This window comes from Gordionus sp. m RMFG-2023, chromosome 3 (genome assembly GCF_954871325.1).
Source record: "Gordionus sp. m RMFG-2023 chromosome 3, tfGorSpeb1-WG-v2, whole genome shotgun sequence".
NCBI lineage: Eukaryota > Metazoa > Nematomorpha > Gordioida > Chordodea > Parachordodidae > Gordionus > Gordionus sp. m RMFG-2023.
The window spans coordinates 54,519,086-54,536,485 of record NC_088777.1 but is presented as its reverse complement, the minus strand read 5'-3'; the positions used below and the strand labels follow the sequence as shown (position 1 = coordinate 54,536,485).

General features: G+C 24.8%; 1 long non-coding RNA gene across 1 annotated transcript in view; it reads right to left on the bottom strand.

Moving 5' to 3' along the window:
• LOC135927654 (uncharacterized) overlaps positions 1 to 17,400 on the bottom strand; it is a 115,846-nt gene that overhangs the window by 35,890 nt on the left and 62,556 nt on the right. The window lies entirely within an intron of this gene.

The following is a 17,400-nucleotide window of genomic DNA, read 5'->3' as shown; positions in this document are numbered from 1 at the left end:
GAATTATTGAGATAATTAGCTCCATCCTCTAAGGTCGTACAATGTAATTTGAAAAGATTTTTTAATAAAATATAAGAATATTTACAAAAGGGTTAAGAGCAGGGTTTACGAAATTCATTCAAACAAAAGCGGGAGAATCTAATCATATAAATAAAATTTTTATAAGAAATATTTTATTTAAAATATGAAATATTATGAGAGCCGGTAATAATTTTACCCATCTTAAATACTTTGCAAACTGATTATGCAATATCTTAACTCTTAATTACCTTATAAAAAATACACTGTTTGTGAATCGGCTAAATTTGGCGCTATCGCTACCGCTATCGTTTTCAATTGAGTTTACCTATTTTGATTTTTTTTTAAAAATATTTTTTATGTAACTTTATTTCCACAAATAAAATATTGGTATTAAAACATGACTATAATTTGTTACATATATATATAATTTATTTATTATTGCACTTTAATAATAATAATATTTCGTTGTCAATTACAAGTATTGTTATTCTGATTTAATATAAAGATTCTTTCATTTTTTTAAAGCTATCCAACATTCTTGCCATCAGTCTGGTGGCAAATATCTTGGTACGTGGAGAAAAAATGTTTTTTAAAAGAACCATTATCCACCATGGATAATGGTTGAACAGTATCCACCAAGGATAATGGTTGAACAGTATTTATTATAAATTTCATTATGACTTTCTCAGCCAATTTTTGAGATACAGCTGGTGTTGTAAATCTAAATTGCTTAATTTTGTTTGAATTAAATTTGATTTGGATGGAAATATCTTCTTCTATTACCCCAAAACTTTTGAGTTTTCAATCTCTTTATAATTTGAGGTGTGAACAGTCTAAAATTATAACAGCAATACTTAGAATAAAAATTATGTAAGAAATAAGTAGATAAAAATGTTTTAAATAATTTAGATAAAATTTATGAATATATAAAAAAATAGATTGGTATTTGATTTAATTATTTTAAAAATTAAGGATTAGATTACACATTGATATTAAATTTGTTATATTACCTTTAAATGTTTTTTACAAATTAAAGCTGCTTGTATGATTTGAGGATAAAATTTTGCGACACATTTTGCATCGAAACCAATATTCAGTAGTAATTTTTTCTTCAATATTAAAGTATTTTTTGAATTTTGGAAAAGGATAATCTATATTTTTTTCATTTTCCAAAGAAATTAATCTATCTTCAACAATCTCATATTTTTTATAACTAGATTTATAATGGGGATCTGTCAGAATGCTTCAAATGTTGGGATTATTGCGAGGGAGAAATGGAAGAGGATATTATGCCTAATATTAAGGGAACTGGACTAAATATGGAGGTTTTAGATACCAAAAAGTGGGACATGTGAATTTGTGATTATATGATGAAAGAGAATATAAAATACAATTGACAGTGTTTTCTAAGGGGAAAATAAATAATAGGAAGTAATATGTTACAAGATTGGGTGTTACATTATCTTTGTCCTAGAGTGAAGATAAATATTAATGAAGAATGGTTCCTTTTATGTTTCTAAGTAATGGGGTTAATATTATATATTTATTTATATATATATAAATATTAGTTCACTTTCAAGGCTTCTTTATTATCTCAACAGGCGAAAAAACCAAATAAAATAAAAAATTATAATAATTTAAAAAAACAAAAAATGAAGGTTTTTCTCATTTTCTAAAATAATACAATTTAATTTATTTAGATTCAATGATCAAGTAAATATTTATATGCTTTATTTATTGTTTAACGCCTATCCATATACACATATACAACTAACTATACATTAAATATGTATGGAAATACCTCTTCAACAGTTCCCATGTTTTTGATATGTTACTTTAGATATCAAAGTATGTGGCCAGGAAGAGAAATTGGAATTTAGTATGAAAGGGTATAAATTGAAGTAATATTGGATAAGAGAGTGGAAGTATATATTTATAAATTATCAATCAAAATATAGAAGCAGTGTTGATGGGACCGCATCATTTGATTATTTCTATGGTATAGTTTTTGGGGAGTATTTTACTAATGAGGAATATACAATGGTGTTAGCGAGTGAGACTATGTTGCTGTGAATTTTAACCATGTTAAATTGTGGAGAAAGGATGAAAAATATAAGAGTGAACTATTGGGAAATAATTCTAGAGGAGAAATAGGGGAAAATAATTTAGAAGTAAAATGGAGGGAAATTTGTACGATCAAAATTGGAAGGGGTAGGTGTAAAATAAGGGGGAATAATTTCTGACATGAAGATAGTTAGGTTATATAAGGTTATCGTGATATTAAGAGAAGAGAGGAGAAAGGAAAGACTGGGGAAAAACTATTTCAAGATAACCGAGATCAAGGAATGATAAATAATGACACGAATAACGGTGAAAAAGAGTTGCAATTTAATGAAGAAATCGGAAGAAAATTCGGAATGAAGAGAGTGCAAGAGGGAGTTCGGAGATTAGTACAGACAAACAATAAATGAGAAAAGATACTTAAAACATTTCATGTTTATGATTATAGTTGTGGTTAAATTAATATTAAATATGTTACTTTCCTTTAAATAAATGCTTGGCGCAAATAATTTCGTACAAATAGCTATAAATGGTCGCGGTAAAAGTTTCGCTAAAATGAATTCTACTAACGATATTTACTTCTCTAGAAATGTTTCGCTAAAAAAATCCAACGGAATATATATTGCGTACCGGTTAAAAATTCCTCCGCGATAAACGTCATTCGCGATAAATGTTTTCCTGAAATGATGTGATACATACCTATTTCTATCACTTGGAAGTAAAATTTTAACCTAAAATTAAATTTATAATAATTTGCAAAAAATATATAATCTGGAATATATCTAATTATTAAATTGTACAAAATAATCATAATAGAAAAGCTATACTTTCAAAATGTGAAAGACCTGGACATCTCATCATATATTATTGCTTGTTTTGAGCCTAATTAATAAAATAAACACAATTAGCAAGGCTACCACTATTATATATATGTTGTACGCTAAGTGATATGCACCTAAAATTATTTAGTGTAAGAAGCCTGCTTTTATAAGATGTGAACAAGGCCTATAAATTTCCTCCCTATATTAAAGCTTGTAAACTTTAAATTATTTAATAAAACAAAAGGCTAAAATATATTTATTCATATGAATAAAATTTATATACATAAATATCTAATATTATTGGCCTTAAATATTTTTTCAAATTTCCTGCTACTGCTAATTTGTGGACATATTTATTAACCTTATTTGAGAATATTCGTTAGTTTTCGCAATTTTTTGTCCACAAAATATACAATGATAAATTTATTTAAAGTGGTGTTTGATAGATCGTGAATAATGTTTATTTAATTTAAAGTGCAAAATAGTTGTTATATTAATTAATATTTTTTTAGCTTTATATAACTAAAATTGTTTATTTTGAAAAATTTGATATTCATGAATTAAACAAAATATATTATTATTATTTTATTTAGATTAAGGCAGTTTTGAACAAAAAAATTTCGAATATATTTATCCTACCACATGCATTTTGGAAGTATTTATTATTATCATATTTTAATTTATCATTATTTACATTCATTTTTATATTATTAATTCATAGGTATAAAATGAGGAGAATGAGATGATGATTTTTTTAAATAAGACAATTTAGCATCAAAATTATTTTAACAATCAATTTTTATGTCATTAATGTTATATATATATATATTAGAAAATTTATTGCTAATAGTATTTCAAAATTTGGATTTTATATATTAAAATCACCAAGTTCAATATCGTCTATTAATCTATATGCTGGCTTTCGTTCCCTCGTTGGATATCGGGGTTGAATTCCTTCTTGACTTAGTTCAATTGTTTCTACTTTTTTATCTTCTCCTAACTTAATATAGTCATCTATTATTATTGATCGTTTTAATTGGTTCTTCCCTTGTTCGTAGTTGGTCGGCGTGTTTTCGTACTATTTTATCTTTTACGTCATTATAAGAGAATTTAGTTCGTTGATTTATTATCTTTATTTATGCCAACCTTTTTAAACTGAGTTTTTTATCCAAACTAAATAGTCGTCTCCATAATATCTAAGTATGCTTTAGTCTAACAGGTTAGGTTTCACTAAAGAAGTTTCTAATTTTTCAGTAATAGAAGGTTTAACCCAGTCCAAAAATGTATTTAGTCTCTTTTCCATAAATAGTTTTGCTAGTATTCGTCCAGGTAATGAGTGTTCCTAATTTCTATACATAAATAACACTTCATTTAGGCATTTCCATCATGTATTTATTCTCCTTTGTGAAATATCGAATTTTAAGTGTTAATTAATGCATTTTTTTTACTAAACCAATATTTCTCGGATGGTACGGTGTAGTTTCTATATGTTGTTTATTTTTGTTTTTACACCATTTACCAAAATTCATTTGAAATAAATTGTGGACTATTTTCCGTTACAATTTAAAGTGAAATACCATTTCGAGTAACGGATCTCGATCCATTTTGAGTACGCATCGATTCTTACAAGCCAATAAATTCCGTCCAATGGTTACATACAATCTAATACCCTTTTCCAGGGTTGCGATAGTGGATTCCATGGTTATACGGCAAACTTGGTATATCTCTGCGTTGTTTTTGACATTTAATACATCTATTAACTAGTTTTTCCACATCTTTATCTAATTATTCCCACCATATATAATTTCTCGTAATGGATTTCATTGATGAATTATACGGATGTCCCGTATGCAATATATTTAACTCTTTTTTGAAGTGAATACCGAATGATTAATCTGCCATTCCAAAATAAAATACCATCATCATTTTCTATTTCATTTATTTTTATTCTAAAGTGTAATTCTGGGGATTGATTCTATATTTGTACCATTTGTTAATATTTTAACTCTTTTTAAAATTGGATCATTTCGGTTTCTTCTCTAATAGAGTTAATGTGTCATAAGTAATATATTTCACTATTTTATTTTCTTTTGTCATTCTATCATCATTTTACTCTATTGGATTTACAATAAAGCATCTGCAATTATATTAATTTCGCCATTCTTGTACATTATATAATAATCATAAACAGATAATTGTCCAACTTTATAATCTTTGATTTTTTAATGAGCTTAAATCTCTGTTATTGCTATATATTATATTTAAGATTTGTGGTCCATTCGTATTATAAAATTACGTCGATATAAATATTTATGAAATTTCACGCCGTTTATTATAGCTTCTTTCTCTATTTTAGAATAATTCTTTTCAGCATCTTGTAAAGTTCTTGAGGTGTAAAAATTATATGCTATTAAAAAAACTACAAGTTAATATGAAGATAAGCAGTATTTTACACCTAGATATGATAAAGATAGTGAGAATATATTTACTTATAGATATATTATGAAAATAATTATTTGCATTTTTTCTTTATACAAGTACTGCAGATAGAAATATCCCTGTTCCCCAACCTCATAGGATTTCCCATCTTAAGTTTCTCGTTTTCCTTCTTTCTAGTATGCATTTCTTTGATTAAAATCTTAATTCAGTATTAATAAAATCTGCTTTATCGATATTTTAGACCTTAATATATACCACAAAGATATCCATTCATATATATATATGGAGATTTTATTTTGATTATATTATGCTTCAACCTGCCAAGATTCTTAATATTTTCTATCTCAAATCATTTTGATTCTATTTAAATATCATTACTTTTATTATTATTATTAAAATTATTTTTAAATACAGAGAAAAAATTATTGAAAATGAAATAAAAATATTTCTTTATGTGAATATATCTTATGATATATCGAAAAATATCAAATTAATGCTCCTAGAAAATGTAATTTTACCATATTTTGGACAAGATACACATATTATCTTTAAAGAGGAAGATTTATTTATTTACACTATAAAGGGTATACATATGCATAATATATTCCTATTTTTATTTAGTTAAAATATAACATCTCAATATTCAGTTATGAGATTCGATAAACAAAGTTATCGAGTATCTAAAATATAACCATCATATTTATTTTCAATATATAAAAAAAGATGTATTTAGTTCGTCAATGGCTCATATTTTTAAAAATGAAATCTAATAATAAATATTTAATAGATAGGAAAAGTTTATAAAAGTATATAGGTCAAATCTTGATAATGTCAGGAATCAGTATCGCATCAGAGGGTTTAGTCACTGCACTAAGTTTTAAATGAATTGGTAATTTTTTGATATCTGGATAAACAATGTAATTTTATATCTTACATAATTTTGATGTTATATTTTAATTATATAAACTATATATTTAGTAATTTCAATATGAACAAGTATTAGGATCACAATTGTAGATCATAATTATTTATCTCCTAATTTTTTAACTGTTTATTATTAAAATAATTTTTCCAAATATTTATTTTACACTTATATACAATTTAAATACAATATAAATTAATACGATAATCAAGAAAGTTGAAACAAAATATAAGTAATCATCTTAAAATAATTTGATGTATAATGCATGTTTAAAGTATATTCAATGCATTTCCATTCTAAATAATTTTAATTTAGGCTCATTATTGACACAATAATTATATTATTTTTTAAATACTTTTTAAAAATTTTAGATAGAAAATGTTATCAAAATAGCACCCAACAAGTGTTTTTAAATTATTCAATCACTAGAAAATTTTAAACATTAACCTCAATATAATATGTTTAAACAAACTAATTTGATATATATTTATTGTTTTAGAAAAAATATATAATATTCATTATTGCAGAAATATTATTTTTAATAAATTTATTCAATTATAGAATATAATATGTATCAGAAAATATATTGTATATTCTAATATAAAGTAAAATCTATAAAAAATAGTTGCCAAAATTATAAAAAAATAATTATGTAAATTATATGAAAGATTAGCTAATATCATATTTGTGTTATATTTGTTTTTATCTGTTTCTTCTAGTCAAAGCTGTATGTTAGACATGAATCTTTGATATTTTCGATAATAAGTTTTTTTGATGAAATTGAGTTGGGGTTCTAAATTTTTTTAATTTATAATAAAATAATTTTGTTCCTTTTAATAAAAACGCTTTATCATTATATAATTGTATGAATCATCAGCATCCTCTGATGTCATTAATTCTACTTCAATAGTTATATTATTATCATTATTATTGGATAATGTTTCAATTTCATGGAAGCTATTCGAATTTTCATTGGTAAGTTACATTTCAATTAAATCAGGAAGTTTAAAATCATTTTCAATATTTTTCAAGGGTAGATAAAATGAGGGGCTTATGCAACATTCGCCTAAAGTTAAATGGTAAGTTATAACTGTCTTTTGTAGTAATTTATATGCCTAAATAAATTTTTTATTAAACATATTAGCAACATATTAATCTGATGCTGGCATAGTGCACCTTTTGAAGCTTTTATACAATTGCATATTCAAAATTTAACGTGAACATGATATGTATATTGTGATACATATTTATTGCTAATTTTTTTTACATCTTCACGGGAAAAATATAATTTTTTGGGAATAAAAGATATTACTTTAATTATAATTTCTAACAATGTGTTGTAGAATATATTCTAAATGTGTCATGATATGACTGATATACGATTTGAAACCGGCCCAATGACTAGATACTGCATTGATGGCGTTATCCAAGAAAAATTCTTTATTTGGGTTAGAGGTGTTAAGCATTATGTGTTGGTGGCCAGTACTGTTATTCGATACTCGAGTTGCAATCAGGTTTGTGATCCAAGAGTTAAATCACAAGGTCATAAGGCTGGTTTGCATTAGAGCAAAATACAGGGGTTAATCAAAAGGCTATAAGGGCAGGTCTGCATTAGAGCAAATTCCAGGGGTTAATCGAAAGGCGGGCAGGTTTGCATTAGAGCAAATTCCAAGGGTTAATCCAAAGGCCATAAGGGCAGGTTAGCATCATAGCAAATAGAAGAATTAATGGAAGGACATAAAAAAATTAATAGCTATTTCGATTGTCCAAAACCTTCGCAATTAAAAATTATATATAATCTTCACAAATGTGCAATGCCAATATTAACACTAACCCTTAACCCTGTATTGCATACTGTGTATCTCAAGCCACATACCACAAATTATATAATAAATATTTTATAAATAAATTTTAAATCAATTGCATGGTGTGTATTTGAAGCCATATTCTATATCTTCGATTGGAATTTTAATTTGGGCCACGTGATCTATTATTTATTTTTAATTTCGCATTTTATTAAACCCTATTTTTAAAAATGGCTATTTTTTTATAAAATTTTTCTTCTCAATTTTCTACACATCGTAAAAGGATAAATAATATATTTGACAAATTTCAAAACATTAAAATTAGATAAATAAAAGGTAAAAATTAATGTTAATGAAATTATTTTATATATATTTATTATTTTTGATAATTATATTTTGTAATAATCATACGTTGCTTTAAAGACACATTATGCAAATAAGGTATTTTATTTGAGTTTTATATTTTTAGAATTATGAATTGTGGTACCATACCTAATGATAGTGAAGATTCAAATTTAAGTGAATCGTCTGATGAGGAGTTTCTGTCAACCCAAAATAATGATTTAGGTATATTTAAAATGTATGCTCTTATATAATCTATAAATATCTAGATTTCAATGAGAGTGATGAATCGGAAGAGGATGAAAATATAAATAATGAAAAAGGAATCGTGAGAAAAATGATTTGGAAAAATTGCTTAACTAATTTACCATTAGTTATTCCAAAGTGGAAAGGAGAAAACCCAACGGTTGATAAAGTAAAAAAACCAATGGATTATTATAATACATATCTCAATGATTTATTACCTCTAATTGTTTACGAATCAAATTTATATGCAATTCAATGTAATTCCAACAAACCTTTGAATTTATCGATAGATGAATTAGAAAAATTTATAGGAATTATTTTTTACATGTCAATTATTAAACTTCCCAGAGCACGTCTCTACTGGGCCACCAATACAAGACAGGCCAAGGTGGCTGATGTCATGACCCTAAATCGCTGGGAACAAATCAAATCATTCATTCATATAAATGATAATGACAAATTTATTCCACTTGGAAGTGAGGGCCATGACCCACTTCATAAAATTAGACCCTTGATAACTATAACCAATAATATACTAAAATCTTTATCGATAGGGGAAAATATTTGCGTAGATGAGCAAATAATTCCATACAAAGGGATGAGCAGATTAAAGCAATATAACCCCCAAAAGCCCAAAAAATGGGGCTATAAAGTCTTTCTACTATGCGGAGATGATGGCCTTCTCCATAATTTTGAAGTATACTCTGGGAAAATACTACCAGCGGAAGGATTGCCTGATGTTGGAGCAAGTGGCAATGCTGTGCTACGTTTAATTTCTTATATACCACAGCAAATTAATTATAAATTATTTTTTGATAACTGGTTTTGTTCACCAAATTTGCAAGTCGTACTCGCTCAAAGAGGGATATTTTGCGCGGCCACGGTCAGAGGTAATCGACTACCAAATATCAACTTCCCAACAGATAAGGAGTTGAAAAAAAAGGACGAGGATTTTTTGTTTCAAAAAAAACAATAATAAACGGGGTTGAATTAAATTCAGTGAAGTGGCACGACAATCGTGCTGTGACCTTATTGAGCACTTTTGTAGGTGCACATCCTCTTATCGATTGCGAAAGATATGATAGAAAAAAAAGGATAAAATAATGATAAAATGTCCAAACATTGTTAAAGTTTATAATAAATCAATGGGAGGTGTAGATCTTATGGATTCTTTACTTTCATTATATAGAATTCATACCAAATCAAGAAAATGGTACCATCGAATTTTATTTCATGTATTCGACATGTTACTTATAAATTCTTGGTTGCTATACAAACGGGATTATAATAGTATATCAATAGCAGGCAAGGATCGATTAAGTTTGTACAATTTCAAAATTTCGGTGGCGGAAGTCCTTTGCAAATATGGCAAATGCACTTCAAACAATATTCCAAAACGAAAATCAGTTCAAACTGGTTATCGGGAAAAATGTAAAAAAGGACCAGCTCAATATTTACCACTTCAAGAGGTTAGGAAAGACCTCACGGCTCATTGGCCAAAATATAATGATAAGAAGGGTAGATGTAAAATGCCAGGATGCTTATTTATAACAAAAGTATCTTGCAAAAAATGTGGTGTATATTTATGTTTTACGCCCACAAATAATTGTTTTATAGATTTTCATGAAAATTAAAATGTTTAAACCTTTAATATTTGTTATATTTAAATAAAATTTTATATATTTATAGTTTAAAGTACAATAAAAATTATTGTGGAAATAATTGAAATTTGTATCCTTAATTGCATAATGTGTATTTAAATCCACATACCGTTCATCTTCTAAGAAATTTATAATTTTTTTTAAAAAAGTGAGCCATGAGATTATCAATAGTATCTAGAGAAATAAAAAATCTAGTTTGCCAAAAAAAAATTATTCTAACATAGTACATGCAATACAGGGTTAATAGAACAAATTAAATCAATACTTGAAAGTGCGAGTTATGTTCCTAATTTACATTCTCTTACATCTTAGAATTAATAAACTATAATTTAATGAATTTAAGGGTTATTATAAAAATAGTACTTTACCTATAAATATTAAGCCATTAAAAGATCCTGATAAATATAAGAAAATAATTTATAGTAATAACGATTATTTATATATTCATACTTGTTAAATATTAGATCTTTAAAAATGTAATATTTCTAAATTAAATATCAAAGTAGACGATAATATTATTTTATAAAACCAATTTTATTTTATATTTATTTATTTTAAATTGATTTAATTATATTTAATTATTCTAAATAGATGCGTTAAGAAATAATTTATCTAAACATCACTCTTGGACTAGTCACAATTTTAATTTAGTAGCAAATGTTGATGCTGAAATAGTATATATGTTAATAAGAAGATATAATTAAACGTGTAACAAAAATAGTTTTTAAACATAACGAAGAAAACATTAAGGTAACTATTTGTTTATAATTTAAATTGATTATAAATAAGTAAATAATAGTAAAGTGAATAAAATATTGGTAGAAAGTGGTTCAATTACATTTACGTCTAATATTACTTTTAGACTAATGTTTCACTATGCGAAAAGAAGATATATTTAGATTGTAATAATATATAATATTGTTAAATGTATGATTGGAAACAATTGATTAACGATATATAAAATAGTTATTTTTTTATTAAATATACACAAATAATTATATCCATTTGAATTATTCTTATTAATTCCAACGTCAGATCATATTACTACCATCTTATTAATTCCTAGGTTCAAATCAAGTCATCCTATTATTCCATATGTCCAAATCAAGCCTATTAATCCCTAAGTTCAGATCAAGCCATCACCCCCGCTTGTCCAATAGTAGGTAGGACGATACAGATAAATTTTTGAAATAAAAATAGCTCTAAATTTTACTAAGCATTCTAGTTTTGGTTATTTTCATTATGCTTATAATTCTGTAGAATACATATTTATATAATAAATTTATTAAAGAATAAGAATTTAATTAATTTAAAACAGTTAAGTATTATAAAACAAATTTAACCATTTTTTAATTTTATTTCTAATTTTGTGTTGATATTATTTTTTTTTTGGTTATTTACAATACCTTAATAAATATCCATTTTATATATATAAAGCTAAATACATCTTTCAAAATAAATTCACTCAACTTGCTTTTTTGTTCAACAATTAAGAATTCTATTTTATCAAATTTGAATATTATATTCAGAATCAATTATAAAATAAATCTTTTTCAAATAATTAGATATGTAATATAATTTTAAAAATAATATACCCAATTATACCCCTTAGTTATATTTTAAGATTAATTATAGAAATAATAGTAATTAATATTAACTTCATAGTCTTTGTAATTTAATTTTTTGTGTTTGTATTCATTTGGTTGCCTTAGCCAATTCATTTCGAACTTCATGCATTTAAATACAAGCCTTAAAGGTGAATTTCAATATTTTACTCAAAATAAATAGTCTTAATATAAATTTTCAACTCTAATTTTTGCTAATAATCATGGAAGAGGTGATCGGGTCACTCTATTGGGATTGATCAAGAAATGAGAAGAAAATATACTGGGAATCTTTGATAACTTTAGATGTTTATTAATTTGTGAAAATCTTATTTTTAATAAAATTTTAGTCAAACGGTTTATATTATTATTAACTTCTTTATAAATTACTTCATCAGGTTAGGATGGGACTGAAATTTATTATTGAATAATCATATATATTAACCTCTTTACTTTTAGAAAATTACCAATTAAAAACAAGGTAAAATTGTAAAATATTTATTTAATGATAAAAAAAATAAATTAAAGACTTAAAATTTAAAAATATAAAATTTATAGTTTTATTTGTTAATTGACCAATCTATGTTCTTTTGACATTTGTCAGAATCAAAGATAAACATCATAATAGTATCAATTATTGAAAACTACCTCTAAAAAATCAAATTCAACCTCCTAAAATCAATTTAAAAAATGTCAATATATTTTGGAGACATTTTCTCATCTGTTCCTCCTCTGGCATAGCTAAAATTTTCATTACCATGCCAATCTTTTCTTTGTTCCAACAATGGTATGCTCTTTTAAGTTTAGGAATAATGGAGGATACATGAGAATGTGTATTTTCATTAATGGTGGCTAAAGAATTATTATTTGTTGAAATGTTAGATGAATGAATATCATTCTCCTGAGATGGGCAAAGAATAATTTACAGAAGTATTTTGGAATAAAAGAGAGTTATTAAAGTTATGTGAAAGTATATAATCTATATTAAATTTTGAAAAATTAATTAAATTAAATATATAAAAATATTAAGTAAATGATATGTAAAAAAAATATCTTTTTGTAAAATTATTCATTTACATATAAATCAAAGTTTTTTTAATTACAAACTTCAAGTGCGCATTTTTTAAAAAGTAGATAAATAATTTTTTAACATAGATTAATAAATATTACAGTGTTGTGATGATTTAATGACATATTGACGAAATTTTGTATGGATGGGTTTTAATTTAATCGTCAATATTTTCCATTAAATCATCACAACACTGTAATATCATTTGATTTTTTTAACATCTGGTAAAAAATATTCCCACTTTTACTATATCATAAAACATTTAATTATACAAAAAATCTTTGAACTTACCGTAAAAAATAGATACAACCCAAATTCTATAATTATCGAAAATATTCTTATTGTATAAATAATATTGAATATTATACATTTGTATATTTGTTTTATTAAGTATCTCTATCTTGGATATAAACCAATTACTGTGGTTCATGAAATAAGATGGTCTTTCCTCATAAATATATTTAAATATTGGTTTGAATTTTTGTTTAGGCCAAAGTTAGGTCATAATTAATACTCTTACAGTAGGAGATACCAAAATTATCAAGGACGAGGCATTATTTTTTTTAATAGTATATTTATAATATAAAAAGGGTTGTATATATTCATCATTGTATTTTCTATCAATTATTTTTTATAATAGAGAGTCAACTTCACACTATACAACAAAATCGAAAAGAAATAATGATCCATAGGGATTAATTATCGATATAACAATAAAAACTTCGATGTTAAATATTAAAAATGAGATCATTGGAATTCCAGAGCTATTATAAAATCAGGTATTTTTACCTTTACTGTTGTAGATAGCATCATGATAATAAAATCTCAATGCCGTTAGAATAATATTATACAAATTTATATATATTAAGTATATATGATGATATTTTTATATTATACCAAAAAATATCTGTTAATTTACACTCAAATTATTATATTTTTGAAATTTAATTAGGAGAAAGCCTTACCTAGAAATGAAGAAAATATACGACGAAGTTATGCGATATAATGGGATTGAGAATAGGCTATGAATCTACCCACTTATTACAAAGAAAAAGACGATGAAGAGATTAAAAAATTGTATATGCCTGTTCCACCATCTTCATTAGAGTTTTACAATTGATGGAAATAAGCATATCTTTTTTGATCGGAAATTATCGTAATAGAACAATATTATTTGGAACATCTATATTTTCTTAAATGGTTCCAACCATAGAGGAAATTATGTTACATTTTATGCATCTTCGTATTTAAACAATTATGTGTACATATAAAAATATTATAACATAATATATGCCACCAGGGAAATCGGTATTTATTTATAAAAATTATCTTAAATGAAAAACTCTTGCATTATTAATAAATTTTGTATTTAATCTTGCAGTAGCACATATTTTGAAAAAAGTACTAGGAAAGCCGCAATGGAGGTATATTCTGGAATTCAGGTAAAAGGTCATTTATTTCATTAAGGTCAAGGGAAGTCTATCGACTTTACAATGCTCAGCAAATAGATCTCTCGATTATATAAGGCTTATCAGGGCTGTATAAAATTTAATTATTTGGGTTTGGCGGCCTATAACCCCCTATATTAAGGTTTTATTAACAAAAATATGTGTACTAATAATCAATTTATGATTGTTTGCCAAAAGCTATCAAGAATTGCAAGGGAAGTAAGACACGTTTGGGCCAGAGAAGCGTTCCTTGTTGGTCAAGAGTTGGTCCGATCTGACCATATTATTGCTTTCAGTTTGATTTAACGTCGTCTAATAAAACAAAAATTAACTTTTCAATTAATATTACTATCAAATTTGATCGAATATTTAGTAAGTGGTCGGATTTGAGCATGGCATTCGGTCAATCATGATATTTTTTAGGATAATGCTTAACACCTTAAACCACAAATAAAGAATTTTTCTTGGATAACGCCATCAATGCAGTATTTAGTCATTGGGCCGGTTTCAAATCGTTTATCAGTCATATCATGACACATTTAGAATATATTCTAAAACACTTTGTTAGAAATTATAATTAAAGTGATAAATTTTATTACCAAAAAATTATATTTTTCCCGTGAAAGAAAAAATTACCAATAAATATGTATCACAATATACATATCATGTTCACTTAAATTTTGAATAAAAGCTTCAAAAGGTTCACTATGCCAGCATCAGATTAATATGTTGCTAATATGTTTAATAAAATATTTATTTAAGCATATAAATTACTACACAAGACAGTTATAACTTTCCATTTAACTTTAGGCGAATGTTGCCTAAGCCCCTCATTTTATCTACCCTTGAAAAATATTGATAATGATTTTAATCAATGAAAATTCGAATAGCTTCCATGAAATTGAAACATTATCCAATAATAATGATAATAATATAACTATTGAAGTAGAATTAATGACATCAGAGGATGCTGATGATTTATACAATTATATAATGATAAAGCGTTTTTATTAAAAGGAACAAGATTATTTTATCATAAATTAAAGAAATTTAGAACCCCAACTCAATTTCATCAAAAAAACTTATTATCGATATCAAAGATTCATGTCCAACATACAGCTTTGACTAGAAGAAACAGAATAAAAACAAATATAACACAAATATGATATTAGCTAATCTTTTATATAATTTACATAACTATTTTATAATTTTGGCAACTATTTTTTATAGATTTTACTTTATATTTGTATATACATTATATTTTCTTATACATATTATATTATATAATTGAATAAATTTATTAAAAATAATATTTCTGCAATAATGAATAATATATATTTTTTCTATAACAATAAATATATATCAAATTAGTTTGTTTAAACATATTATATTGAGGTTAATGTTTAAGATTTTCTAGTGATTGAATAATTTAAAAACACTTGTTGGGTGCTAGTTCATTTTGATAACATTTTCTATCTAAAATTTTTAAAAAGTATTTAAACAATAATATAATTATTGTGTCAATAATGAGCCTAAATTAAAATTATAAAGAATGGAAATGCATTGAATATACTTTAAATATGCATTATACATCAAATTATTTTAAGATGATTACTTATATTTTGTTCAACTTTCTTGATTATCGTATTAATTTATATTGTATTTAAATTGTATATAAGTGTAAAATAAATATTTGAAAAATTATTTTAATAATAAACAGTTAAAAAATTAGGAGATAAATAAAAATATTATGATCTAAAATTGTGATCCTATTACTTGTTCATTTGAAATCACTAAATATATACTTTACTTAATTAAAATATAACATCAAAATTATGAAAGATTTTAAATTACATTGTTTATCCAGATATCAAAAAATTACCGATTCATTTAAAACTTAGTGCAATGACTAAATCCTCTAATGCGATACTAATTTCCGACATTATCAAGATTTGAACTTTATAATTTTATAAACTAAATTTATTATTAAATTTCAATTTTAAAAATACAAGCCATTGACGAACTAAATTATATTGAAAATAAATATGATGGTTATATTTAAGATACTCATAATTGAATATTGAGATGTTATATTTTAACTAAATAGAAATAGGAATATATTATGCATACGTATACCCTGTATAGTGTAAATAAATAAATCTTCCTCTTTCAAGATAATATGTGTATCTTGTCCAAAATATGGTAAAATTACATTCTCCAGGAGCATTAATTTGATATTTTTCGATATATCATAAGATATATTCACATAAAGAAATATTTTTATTTCATTTTCAATAATGTTTTCTCTGTATTTAAAAATAATTTTAATAATAATAATAATAAAAATAGAGATATTTAAATAGAATCAAAATGATTTGAGATATAAAATATTAAGAATCTTGGCAGGTTGAAGCATAATATAATCAAAATAAAAATCTCCTATATATATATATGAATGGATATCTTTGTGGTATATATTAAGGTCTAAAATATCGATTTAGCAGATTTTATTAATACTGAATAAGATTTTAATCAAAGAATGCATACTAGAAAGAAAGAAAACGTTAAATTTAAGATGGAAAATCCTATGAGGTTGGGGAACAGGGATATTTCAATCTGCAATACTTGTAGAAAGAAAAAAATGCAGATAATTATTTTCATAATATATCTATAAGTTAATTATTCTCACTATCTTTATCATTTCTAGTAACCAATGTTTATTTTAAGAGTAAAATTCTGCTTATTTTCATAATACATTGTAGTTTTTTTTAATAGCATATAATTTTTACACCTCAAGAACTTTACAAGACGCTGAATGAATTATTCTAAAATAGACAAAGAAGCGAAAGCAATAATAAACGGCGTGAAATTTCATTATTTATATCGGCGTAATTTTATATTACGAATGGACCACAAATCTCTAATAAAGATATATGGCAATAACAGAGATTTAAGCTCATA